We start from the raw sequence: 14573 nt of genomic DNA, 5'->3' as shown, positions 1-14573 counted from the left end.
TTGGGGTGCATTTTTGCTGAGTGTGTGTTAATGTACATTTATTGTTTCTTGTGTACTGGATTTTATACTCCTTGCCTGTTGGTAGCATTCATTTTCCCAGAGACAGCACCCTTTAGGTCTCGGACACAGGGAGGAGTCATGTTGGGTGGAGGCACAAGGCATTAGAAAGAGAACCCAGACCTCAATTTATGGGAGAAGAGGAGAGAAGCCACTCCAAGTAGCAAGCACCAGGGAGGAGGCTTGGGCCACATCCTGGGGTTGGGGTTATATAACATTTCATAAGCCCTATAGCGCTGCTACTAATTTCACTGAAGCCAATGACAATGCTCTCATGGATTTTGGGTCAGTACTTACAGAAGTCTAAAAGAAAATTACTAACTTTAATTTTCCTGTAATCAAGTACTATGTGGTACTGATAATGAACGATCAGTGCTGGCAAATGTGCAGCTACTTTAATGTATCTGCCTCAGATTACATGAAATTTAAAATATCCATTTAACACTAATAAATTAGTTGGCTCACTGTAGCATGATATTGGTTAATTTTAATATTACGTTATAGATTCCTCAATTTAAAAGGTGACTGTGCTACAGAGCTTTACACCCACTACAATGAATTCTACATTGCAGCCCCTTTAGACGCTTCACCAGACTGAAGGTCATTATCAATCGCTGTTTAATCAACCAAGTCATGCATATAGACAAAGGTTAACTGAGCATGAACCAATCTGACTTCCTTTGTCAACTCAAGACAATTTGCAGCATAATAAAGCTTCTCTGATTGCACTTAACACCTGCTTTAAAATCCAGCCTCATTAATATTGTGTTAATGAGTTAGAAATCTTCTAGCAAGGGCAGGATCAAAGACAAATGATTTGCTTTCAGTCAAATGACCTCCATTGCATATAACCGATCCCACACAAGCTTCTGTTACATTTATTCAGACAAGCTGGTGTGAAAATAAATTGTTCACAATCTGAATGTTTTAGGAATGAGCTAAAACATTATGACTACTCCTAACTGCATTAATATTTATAGAGTTGGTGGTTCTTAAGGATTTGTTTCATCAATATCATGATTCAATTTTAGTTTTAATGACAGTATTTTGGTGGTTCAAAACAACTATTTATGGGTAAAATCAGGTAGATAATTTTCCTATTTATCAGATTTTCTCTCTTGTTGTGATATTAAAAGTTCAGTCAATCTGAGAATTGTTCTTCATCAAGCATTCTATTTAAAAAAATGAAATACAGGCACTTGTAAAAGTTAATATTTTCAGTTTATGTTTGCTAGCTGTGAGATTTGCTTAGTTGCTTTCAAGTAAAACCTCTGGGTATATCTAGATACTAGAATCACTCTAACAAATATGGTCAATTTACACATTTTGTATCCAAATTGTGACCTTTCTTGTTGATTTCCTCTTGCCTATCTCACTAATTGCAAACACCCAGCCAAGCAAGCTTTAAGCAAGAGAAATGGTCACTGGGAGACTAGCTTAGCAAAGCTTATTCAGGCTTGGTAAGAGGATGGAGAATCTCTTGTTTCACCTGTTGTAACAGCTGCTTGTGGACCACAAGAAATAAATATGTGCAAGATACAGTAAGTCAAAATATTTTAAAATATTCAAAGGCTTAGTTACATTATGGAAAAGTGGTATTCTGGTATAGAAATTACAACATGCTGAAGATCGTGCAGCCATACATATGTAGCTCTCCCTTTAAATCACTGGAAAACTTTGTATGTTTAAGACAAAATATTGAAGACTTATTTTGTCACTTTCCTCCCCTCAGAGATTCCTTGTCTTTATTCTTCATTCTGCTTCTTTTGACTAAATGCAGAAATCCTTTCCAGAGAGACATTAAGCCATCTTTGTCATGGATGTTTCAACATTAACCAGAGAGGTGAATGAGCTATGTCAAAGCTCAAGCAAATCCTCATCACTTGAGAGTTTTAAAACTAGAGTAGTCAAAATGCTGGAGGATTGTAAGGAAAAATCCTGCACTGTTTCAGTGAAATGGTCCAGATGACCTAATAGGGTTTTTTTTCCCCTTTCATTTTCAATGTTTCCATGAAGACCATTTTCTCCTCTTTTCTTTAAAACTCTGCCTAATTACTACTTTTCTCCACTCATCATTCCTTTAAAACTCTCTTCCCCCAAAAGGAACAATACACTTTGCTCCTCCCACTCCCACAAAAAAAAATCAGAAAGATTTTCCCTGATATAGTCACCATCGGAGATGATCAGTTAGAAAGACAGGAAAACTTCTTTCACTGACATTAGGAATGTATTTATCATCCAGAGGAAAACTGTAGTAAAAGAGGTAAGAAAAAAAACCTAATAAGTACATACTGAAGTTATTGCATCTGATCAATTGGCAGGAACTGGGCATCCACCTTTTGGATCAGATTATCACACAGTTGTTTCCATTACAAAAGTGGGCAGAAGAGAAATATAAATCTCATTAGGAAAACAGAGTCCAGTGGTAGGAGCTGGGAACAGGAGTCAGGAATTTGCGATTTATTTCCAACTCACCGTCTTCCTGGGTATTTAATCTGTGGGTGGGTGCTCAGCACCTAGGAAAATCAGCTAATAGGCATCTCAAGATGGGTAGTCCAAAATGAAGGCATCCAGAATTAATGGCTACTTTTGAAAATGTTATCATTACCCTCTCATACAATGGTGCTGTGGGAAGAATTAATTCATTAAAATGTTTAGAAAGTGTTCTGAGATCCTTAGAAAAATATGCTGTAGAGGAGTGAATTATTATAAAGGAGCAAGGAACTGTTCCGATTGTAGACATACTGATTCCACACACAGACTAGAACAAACCCTGAAGATTTCTGTTTTTCCAGAAGTTTCTGCTTTTATATTTCATAGAATTTTGCCTAATTCCAAGTTTTCATGGGTGTGACAGAGTAGAATTTTGTCCTAAAATTCTACATCCCTCTGAAATAAGCGAGGTGGATTATCCATCTGCAGAATTTATCTTGCCTTTTAAATGGCTTCTCAGTGAGAGGCAACTGACAGAATTCACAAAAAGAACAGGAGTACTTGTGGCACCTTAGAGACTAACAAATTTATTAGACCATAAGCTTCCGTGGGCTACAGCCCACTTCATCGGATGCATAGAATGAAACATATAGTAAGAAGAAATATATATATATATATACATACAGATAAGTTGGAAGTTGCCATACAAACTGTGAGAGGCTAATTAGTTAAGATGAGCTATTATCAGCAGGAGAAAAAAACTTTTGTAGTGATAATCAAGATGGCCCGTTAAGACAGTTGACGGGAAGGTGTGAGGATATTTAGCTTTAGGGAAATAGATTCAATGTTTGCTCAAAGAGTACTCCTTGTTTCCAGTTGATTTTTATGTTTAAAGGGCCAGATTCTGGTATGAGCGGGCTATCCTCCAGTGACTCTAGTGGATTTGCACCCACTTACAAGTGCATGGCCAAATGTCTGAAACAGAAGCTCATTTTTCCTTGTAAAATGTAATTATATTGGGGTTTGTAAAAGCCTTTTTCCCCATCACCACAGTAACATTCAGTAATAATATTGTGCTGCCAAAGAACAAAAAAAGTGAACAATTGCTTAATCTCTCTTCTGGATGCTGAACTCAGATTGAAAGTGGGGAGTTCTATGCTCCTTGGTCCTTATTCATAAAGGGAATTGAACATGTAAATCATCTGGCACCACAATAAAAAGGTTGGCCGCTGATGTCAATGAAGGAGGCTTTCTTATCCTTCTCACTAATCATCTGTGATGCACAGATGGCAATTGTATCTGGGAAAATCTTCCTGTAATGTTCTAACAGCAGAATACATTGTTAGTAAATGGTATGGTTGAACACTGACAGATCAACCATCGATTGTGTGCTAGCACTCTGGGCATTCATGGCCAGATTGCAGCCTTAAACCAGAGCCTGCATTGTGTGCTGTAGTAAATGTTCATAAAATAAACTGTCTGTCTGTCTCTGGCAGAATTCCTCTTGGGGCTGTGGAGACAGACCACACACACATTTGGTCCCCCCACATGGCTAGGGCAAAAACTATGCCTTAATTTACAATAACATAGGAGCTTTTGGGACAACCTCAAAAATGAAGAGCCTGCTTCTGAGCTATATTACATTGGTTTTACACCATTTTACCCCCATTAACATCTATGGAGCTGATTTACTTTGCTCTGAGATAAAAATCAAGCTGAAAATATTTAATCTCTGTGGTGTTATTCTAGCTGAAGGAGAGAAAGAAGGATATTTAGTACTGTACCTTAAGGATTCCTATAATTTTATCTATTTGAATACCTAACTACCCTCTCCCACTAGGAAGTCACCACATGGTGCTCTTACAAGTCCTGTTTAAGTGAATTTTTAGGCAACTGGATCTTGAAGATATACTTCTTGTTAGTTGTGGTGCAGTTCTTTATAGGAGCTGTGCATATCAATAACGTCTATTGTCTGCATTAGTTTCTCACTGTCTAAAATTCATTTCTAAGCTGCAGCTGTTGGTTATTAGATATGCTCATCCAAACAAATAAAAATATTATATGGTGTCAAAACATAAACACACTTCTCAAGTGTTTATGCTTTAGAGTCCTAGAGTCTATCACACCATACTCTTCAATTAGCCAGAGAAACCACCATTGAACACATTCTGGTATTTAAAACAATAGATTTAAAAAAACAAAAAAGGCTACATGCTTGGTCCTTCTCCCACTTACGTTGAGGGCAGAACTTCTTTTGACATTAATTGTGCAGGAGCAGGCCGTTAAATCCTATACTATACACCAGCCAGCCTGTAGTCAATTACTTGAAATTGTTCTTTATGAAGAGAGTGGATAGTCTGTTCCTATCTCATTGCAGACCGTAATACAATACATTATGCTGGATTTTCCTATATTATTCTTACTTTCCTACAACATAAGAAGGTGAGGCCCTAATTTTCATAAGTGCCCCTTAACTTTGAGCACTGCTGTCAAAACCATTGGCCACTTTTGTACATTTGGAGTGAAAGTCTTTCTTGCAGAGGCAGGATGAGGGTTTTGTCCTTTGATTGATCAGCTGACTTTTTGCTGACTTATTCAGATTATAAACTGAGCAGGCTATAAAAACAGGAGAATGAATTAGAGGTTGGATAATCACATTGCCTAAGGGATTTAATAGGTAAAGACAAACCCAGTACTCATTAGATATCAAGGAGCAACACTTTTATTGCACAACTACATGCCCTGTAGTGATTTCCTTCCTCTTCTGGAGCATCTAGCATTTGATACCGTTGGAGACAGAACACCAAATTGATTACTGGCCTGTTCCAGGATGGCAACACCAATATGTTCCTAAGCAAAACTAGGAGAGACAATGCAGCAGCCTACACGTTAAAGGCCAAATTTTCAGACACTAGCCTCTGTTTTTGACCTCAGAATTTGTGACTATAAATAATTGCAGGAACAATTTTGCATGGGTGCAGGTTAGCTCATTTAGATGTCTAACTACCTTATTCTGTCCACAGATCAGATACTATGAAGTCTCCAAAAGATCTCAGTTGCAGCCAGACATAACTGCAACCACAATTATGTGTGCCCACAACATCATTCTCTCAAATGGGCCCATTTTTCAAGTACTTCCAAATTTAATACATCTCTAATTCAGTATGGACCTTCAATCATTTGTATGGGAATCAGCAACATCTCTGCTTCTGAATGAGTTATAGTTTCTTTATTTTTCCCCTAGCTGTTGCCTTTCTACAGCAGCTGAACCCAAGGACACACAGATTGTTGTCATACATGCTATTTTGGTTGACTATTAAGGCTGCTTTAAGACAATGCCTACTGCCTAAGCAGAAATAATTTCTAACATTAAACCTTTTCAGTGAACTATGAGGGTTGTTTGAGTTTGTATGGTATGAAGGTTCTTGAGCCTTCTCGACAGAGGATAGTAATTGCTAATTCAAAATGTTAAACAAAAGAATGACATGAAATAAACTAAAAATCCTGCACAAGATCTGTCATTTCACATCCAGCTGCTTTGATTGGCCCAACCTAACAACTTTCTGTTTACTGAAATGTGTACTGGCATGGAATCTTCACAGTAAGGTGTTCTCATGTGGCTTCGCAGTAGCACTTTGTTCTTTGTACACTACTACATATGGAATGTATCCACTGAATATGATCATCTTTTATAGCAAAATGTGTCTTATATAATTAACGTAAGGATTGCCATGCTAGATGAGATGGTTCATCTCCGGTAGTCCACTACCCTGACCTCTGACTGTGGCTAATTTATGTATGTTAATACTTAGATTTAATACTTAAGATATATGCTTCAGACAAAGGCAAATCAACTTCTCCAATAATTAAATTATTTCAATGACATATAAAGTGTCCATCTGCTACTCTGGATAGCTTTGCCATTATTTTAAATAAATGTTCCTACCAGAGCAAAGTCAGCAGCAGGCCCTCAGAAAAATCCCACCCAGGAGGAGGGACTTCCCTCACTAAAGCTGCACTCCCTTTCCCACTCACAGCATAATGCACATGCTCAATTGAGCATCATTGTACTGAGGGTAGAGAGATTATTCCAGAGCCCCACAGGTGTTCAGTTTTGGCCCTGAAGCATGAATCTATTCTTAGCTTGATTGACTACATATTAAATTCTTAAACCCTTACTGAAGTTTTGACATGGGATTTGGATGAGCCATTGATTTCGAAGGAGAACTCTTCCCACTTAAATAAATAAATAAGATTTCTTCGTAAAAGTCAATGGCACAATGTGGCCGTTGATATGTGCTGTAAGGATCTCCTCCTGGAGATAGCGTAGAATGAGGAGTTTCCATATGCAAGGGATTTGCAAGCAGCAGGAATATAAGCATTTCATGAATTCCTGTTCTCTATTGAAGGTTTGGAATGTCACTTCAGAAAGCATTCCGAGCTTAAGCATATTCCATTTACATTTCATTATTTCCATCTGTTTTGTTAAAGTTGGAGTCTTAGGATGAAATTAGTGGACATAAAATGGTATAATAAAAAAAAAAGAAACTTGAAACATACTTCTTTTTGGCTCAAAATACTGATCTCAATTCAGATACTGTGGTGTCATGCCAAAATAAATAAAAGTGGCACATATTATGGGTCTGATTCTCATATCTCTTATGCTGGTGTAAGTCAGGTGTAACTCCACTGAAGTTTGTGGAATTACACTCGTGTACAACTAGCATATGATCAGAACCAGGCCCTTCGTTATTAATGAGCTAGAAAACCAGCAAAAAGTGGCTGATATCCAAATTACGAGGGAACCCTTTAGCACATTTGAATGTGTATTAAATTGTAAAGTGTTACATAACTCTGAACATATTTCTTAAGACAGACAATTAGCACCTCACACTAAGATGTATTAATATATCATACTAAATTAAAATGCACTGTAAAAATATTCCTAGCCTGAATAGAGTGACTTAGTGATAGAAAAAAGAAAAGGAGTACTAGTGGCACCTTAGAGACTAACCACTAGTACTCCTTTTCTTTTTGCGAATACAGACTAACACGGCTGCTACTCTTAGTGATAGAAACATGTTCCGAACTCAGGGCTAGCCTGTGCCTGGTCATTACACACAGGATTGCAGGGAGGAAGTGGAGGCTGAAGGAGGCAAGCAGAGTCGCAGTGTTTGTGCTTTACAGGGCCTGATCCTGCACTACTGAATTCAATGCTCAAAGCTAGTGTCCATAGTTATATACTAGCCTCTTTAGAGGGCAAAGTGAATGGGACCATGGCACATCTCCTCTTTCACATGAGCTCTAGGGGAGAAGCTAAATGCACCCACGTTCATAGATAGCACAGCAGCTAATCTTCTCCATGAAGAGTCCTGAAGGTATTGTGCCAGACAATGCTTCCATAAGCTACTGTGTGTGTCTCTTAGCTACCTGCTGTTCAGTTTGGTCATTGGGTTTAGTTCTGTGTGGTGTTTAGTGGCCTGACAAGATGATCTGGTGGTCTCTTCTGGCCTTAAACTCTATGTCTCTCTTCAGGTTTCTTTTACAGCCTCATCACCCTAGTATCTGAATGCTTTCCAGCAGTACATTAAACAATTTGATTACACATCTATCATGTGTGGTTCATTATCTCTCTCCTCCCACAAGGTGAGAACTGTGTGTGCGGTGTAGTGTTTTGTTTTAGCAAGGTTTATATACATGCACAGTGTGGCATTACACCCCATATTCTTCATAGAAATATGGTTATGATATGAATATGGCCTGACTAAGATATACTTTATGCAAGATGGCTCATGTAAGATATTAGAAAAGTTATGATTTACTGAATGTGTTTATCCAGTTTGTATGCCTGTATCATCTCTGTATCTGAAGTTAGGAATATTGACCATGTATCTGTATTTCAAATGTGCTACTTTGGGTAACACCCAAAACCAGCCCTTCAGGTACAACAATGAAAAAGCCAAGCAGGGCTGATGGCCCATCAGCAGAGACAATGGACTGTGCAAGAGCTTAGTCTTCCTGTGGATGCACCAAACAGCTTGTGAGTAATGGCTGCTATGACCCTGCAGAGACATGTGACTGAGTCCCGTTGTATGGGACCCCACCTTGGAATTCCAGAGTTTTCTCCACTGGGAGACAAAGGGTTCCCGCCATACACAAAAGCTATATAAGGCAGGGGAGTGACATCATCATGGTTCTCCTCTGCCTCCCCACCCAAAGAGACACTGGGAAACACCTGGAAGCAAGAACTGAACTAGGGGGAGAAGAGTTGAGCCCCAGCTGGAAAGCTGTCTAGCCTGTCAGTAATAATACCTGAAGTTTCAAGCTGGAGGCCAGTGCAGCTGGCATTCAAGAATCTTTGCAATCTACCTGAAACAACATTTAGGGTGAGAAATTACTATTTATAGCCATTTTCTTTATTGTATTAAGTTCAGTCTGTGTGTTTTGTTTTATTTGTTCAGTAATTTGCTTTGTTCTGTTTGCTGTCCCTTATGACCACTTAAAATCTGTCCTTTCTAGTTAATAAACTTGTTTTTATTTATTCTGAAACCCAGTTTGTGCAATTCATAATGGGAGTGGGGGGGAAAGGGGTAAGAGGCTGTGCATACCCTCCATTGTGGGAGGGGGAGGATTTCACAATATACCTTTGGGTCTGCACTCCAAGGGAGGTGGGCACCTGAGTGCTGGGGCTAGTCACTTAAACTGAGTCTTCCCAGAGCTGATCTCAGTGTCTGTGTCTGTCTTTCTGCAGCTGGGTGTGACCCTGCCTGTGTGTGAGCTAGTGGAGGCTTAAGAGCCTGGCTCAGCAAGACAGGTTAACGGGGGCCCAGGCTGGCAGAACAGGCAGGCTCAGTGGTATCTCAATACATCAGGTAGCACCTTAAAGGGGGGTAACCTATCACACACACTTAGATTCTAAGCTCTTTGGGGAAGACACCATCTCTTTGTTCAGTGTTTCCACAGTGCCTAGCACAATGGAGTCTTAGTCTGTGACTAGGGCTCCTAGGTATTATGGCAATACAAATAAATAATTATATATGTACACACACTTACAGATAACTGTTTGTGTTGGAGAAGGCAGGGCTGAAGAAACGTACTTTGCACTTGGAGCAGAAAGTAGTAAGTAGAGCTGAACAGAAAATGAGGTTTTGGTGGAAATTCAAACATTTCCCTGGAAGCAGACACTTTCAATGAAAATTTTCATTTAGTCAAAAACCCAATTTTCTATCATAAATGGAAAATATTTTAATGGAAAATTTTCAAACAGCCCCAGTGATGAAGTTTGAAAGTTCAGCCCACAGTCTCAGACCAGCCCCTTTGCACAGACAAGCCCACTCTCACAGGTCCACTTCAAATGCTGCAACCGAGCCCTTGATAGGTACAATTGTTTGGAGTTTCACTTGGGATAGAGGATACCTTTGTAATGGACTATGATGTCAGTATAATATTTGCTTGAAGAGTTCTTCCATCATGGTAATGGTCTCTCTTTAAAAAAAAAAAAAAAAAAAGTCAGATTTCATTTTGATTTGTAGATCTTGCAGATGATGTGCATGGAAATAAGGGAGTATGCAGGTCTGCAGATCTCAAAGGAGCCACAGCTGTCTTTGGAAGAAAACGGCGAGCAGATGTGTACGCAACAATGACATTGAGGCAGGAAGCTTTTCATACTTGACAAATGAAAATATCTTCTCAATCTAGATATCAGTGTAAAAGGAGGATACGAAATCCAAAAGAGCGGATGATAAGGTAAATGAAGTCATCTTGGGGTGCATTTGGTGAAAAGATAAATACATGCAAAGTGGATAAGATATTCTGGCAGAAGCATACAGCCATCATTAAACCCTGTTGGAGGACCCTGAGTGTTCAAAGCAAAGAAGTTTAATTTCTGTTTAGGCAGGCAGCTGTTCTGAATAAAGAAGAACATTTCCTTAACTCAGCCAGTGTTTGTTACACGCTTGCTGACAGTTGTAATAAGAAAGTTGAAGCACACCTCACATCTGGGGAGGTATTATTGTACCATCAGAATCACTAATATGGCTAAATCTTGTAGCTAGAGGCCTGAGTTAAAATTCTCACACCTCAGGGTTGATTCTCCTCTCACACAGATGCCAATCCATTGAAATCAATGAAGTTACACTGGTGTAAATCCAACATGAGCTGAGAATCAAGCACTTCAGTTTTTATGAAACTAAATCATTTACAAAGACAGTGACTTTTATTCAAGGAGGAGATTAGAGAAAACAATCATTTATTAAAAAATAGGAAAAAAGTCTTCATTTTTAAAACCTGTGATTTTTAAAATCAGTGCTCCATCTAGTTCTGGATCCTGTTTCTCAGTGGTTAGTACCAATAACTCCAGAGAAAGATGAAGAAACCCCACAAAACACAATTATGACCCAATCTCCCTAGAGAAGATTCTTCATAAAGCCCTTCAGTTAGTGCTTGACTTAGGCCCTGAAACAAGAAGATTCAGTCCCTGATATTTTTCTCTTATCTAGTATAACTGGATGTGTTCTGATTGTCCATAAAAATGCCTAGTTCTTTTCTGAACCCTTCTTAGCTGTTGATGTGTTGTGACAGTGAGTTCCATGGATTGATAAAGTAGGTCTGACTTTGCAAAGATTTACACAAGTATTAAATATTATGTGATGTGAGTAATCCCGTTGACGTCACTGAACATGCCTTTGCATAATGATAAAGGGCAATAAGGGCATCCAGTTTCCCTTCTCCAGCTGATTGGTTTGTATTCTTTTTAACAAATCCCTTCTGATTTGTAACCTCTCCAAACTAAAAAGCCCCAGTATTGTCAGTCTTTCCACATATGGAAATCTTTATCTATTACAAAGCCTGAAGGGACTTCTGTGATCATTTAGTGGGACCTCCTGCCTACCACAGTCCCTAGGACTTCCCTGAATTAATTTGTTTCATTTAGACTCAGCAGATCTTTTAGAAAAAAAATCAAATCTCGATTTCATAATTGATCGTGATGGAGAACCCACCACAATCCTTGGTAAAATTGTTTCAATGGTTAATTACCTTTACCATGAAAAATGTGCACCTTATTTCCAGTCTGAATTTGTCTAGTTTCTCAAAGTCTTTTTTTGCTTCTAATCAATTTCTTCACCTGTCTCTGAACCCCCCCCCCCCCTGTTTCTTTCATGTCCTTTTTTGGGATAGGCTGATCTGAACTGAACACATTAGTCAAGATAAATGTGTAATGCATTTTAATTTTTTCAGTATTATTTTTATCTCATTATGAGTCTTATGAGCCATTCAGCTTGTTGCAAAGGGAGAGATAGAATAAAAGGGACATAAAGTTCTGTATTTACATACTGGAAGACAGCTGACATAACTTGTTCTGTGATATCACTTAATGAAAAGCGGGATAATTCAGCCAAAAGTCAGTATTTTGGCATGTGTGGAACTGAGGGTCATACTCTTTTTATTTATGACTCAGTCATGACTCAGAAATGGCTGAGATACTGCTTTTATATATCTTTAAAACAAAAATAAATAGAGAAAAGAAGTCTGAATATTAAATAAGGACAAATGACACTGTCAAAATGTATATTAATACAAAGCAAGATAGTACTGAGAAAATTTGAATATATACAAATCAGAAGGCATATATGATATTCACCTAAAGTGTTAAAGGAATTAGCCATCAAATTTATTACACCACAACTATATTTCCTCAAAACTGGCTTAGTGCTTAGACATTAATGCGATGTTTAAAACAAACCAAGTTTGAGCAAAACTGAAAATGTGGAGAAACGTGTTGTTTTTAAATATACAGAACTTGATGACTAAACAGATGCTTTCCAAGCTAACTCACCTCTGGGCTATGACCAAGCATAGACAATTCTAGCCAAAAGAAATTTATTTCAGAAAGTTAATTAGCAACTAAAAATGATATTATAATGGTACTTGAAACTTAAACCTTAACTCACATACTCTGATCAAATTATATGTACTTTGCTGACAAATATTTTTTAAAAGGATATTGCAGATCAGGATGCAGAATGTCCCATTTTGTTTGCATTTTATGAGATTAAATTAGAGTCTGACTGTATCTTTGGCACTGTAACTCTCATAACTTCATTTGAATAAGCCATGTGGCACTTGCCACTCATGAATTCTTTTCATGCTGAACAAGAGGTGGTGGAATAAGTTAGAGTTCTGTGGAAGTGAAAAGTCATATATATGTCTATAAATTATCCTCTGCAAAGTGTTCTTAACAACATTTAGGCTTACTAAATTTCACCTTATTGCCTGGCCTGTATAAAAATTTCACTAACAAAGGCACTCAATACTCCACTGGCCCCTTCACTTGCCAACCTGTAGGAATTCCATACCTTTCCATATCCCCCAAATATAATTTCCCCCAAGTACTACTTGCAGTGACCCATTAAGCTGAGAGGGCAAGGGACAGAATTATACTATGTTCTTTAGTATGATTCCCCACAGGAATTCTAAGATAATATAACACATGTTGGGACTGGCAATATTTTATAAGAGTACTTCAGCCCTTGAGGCCTTTCAATTGGACTTCCTCTTGAGAGCATACAGAAGGTACAAAACTAACAATTTACCAGATGACCTGTCTTTTAGAGGCAACAGAAAGAGAAGCAGATTCTTCCAATAATATAATTTTGTTTCCTCCCTTAGGTATTGTGAATGTTAAGAAATTTTAAAATTTAAATGTTTACGTGGAAAGTCTTTTTACATTGCCCAGAACACCAGCAGGACTTCCTTATATGCTCAAAAAGCTGAATGTATGGTTTTCTTCATAAATCTATATAATCACCTTTAACCAGTGCACAGGCTAAGGTATTAGTTCCTCACATCCTGTATAAGGATGTGTTTGGTTATTGTTGTTAAACCAGCGTTATATTTCTTAACTCTGACATAGCTATCAAGAGACTATGCTCATAAGAATCATGGGAAAAAATGACAAAATGAAGAGCAAGAAAATCTATGGAAAAAGGGAAATAATAATTTTAGCAAGTGATCTTTTGATGTATATTCAGAAAATTTTATTTCAATTTAAATGTGTGTGTGTGTGTGTGTGTGTTTAAAGGGGGAAGAACAAATGTGATGCAACACAGTACAGTGCTTACTACCAGACATAGTGCTTACTCCCTTGAATATTCCTACTGAAGTCAGTAAGACTACTCATTGTAGTAAGTATTATATCTAGTGAGACTGCAAGTGTGGGATTTTAAAGTGCTCAGTGTCGGCCTAACTCTGCTCTCATCGCCACCACTAGTAAAACTCCCGTTTATTTAGGTTTAGCAGAATTGTATGTTTCAAAATAATTTTGATAATATTGATGTTCATGTTTGAGGTTTTGTTATTTTTATTCATTTAAAATTTCATAGTTGCACAAAATTATGGGTTTTAAGCTTTTTTAAAATTGTTTAATGATATTAGATATTGAGATTCAAAAAGTTAAAGTTTATAACCATTAACACAAGTTGTTGACATGTCAAAATGTACAAAATAAATATCCCTAAATTAAACTAACACATTCTCAGGAAGGCATAAAATACAGACCCACAGAAATAGAAATCAGGTCATCAAATTTGTGTCTGGGTATGTATATATTTGACCCTAGCATGCAAAGACTGCATGTTTGGGGACAAATACATTCACTAGACACAAATGAAATGCAAAAAGCATTAGGATGATAGGGGACACAGCTAGAGTGAATACATATCACAAATCGAATATGCATTGTACCTCATGACAGTCCCTTGCAAATTATTTTTAGTATGCTAGTTACTGGCATAAGATGAGTCAAAAGGAATGAATCACTGCTTTGCATGTTTGTCTAAATTACCATCTTTTTTGGCAGCAAATTTTTCAAGCTTAACCTCTAGATTCACCATCACCAGCTGGGACTCTCATTGAAATTCAATACAAGTATTCAAAGTGAGTAGGGTCCCTCATACCAAATCCACAGTCTGTCTGAGATCTGGAAGCAGATTCTCTGACAGCTCTTGCCTTTCCAGAATTACTAACCATTTTGCAGTTGCAGTGTAATGAGTTCAGAACGTTCTGATGTTGCTCTCTCAGCTGCA

Source organism: Lepidochelys kempii, chromosome 11 (genome assembly GCF_965140285.1).
Source record: "Lepidochelys kempii isolate rLepKem1 chromosome 11, rLepKem1.hap1, whole genome shotgun sequence".
NCBI classification, from domain to species: domain Eukaryota; kingdom Metazoa; phylum Chordata; order Testudines; family Cheloniidae; genus Lepidochelys; species Lepidochelys kempii.
The sequence above is the reverse complement of the archived record's forward strand: the minus strand, read 5'-3'. Positions refer to the sequence as shown.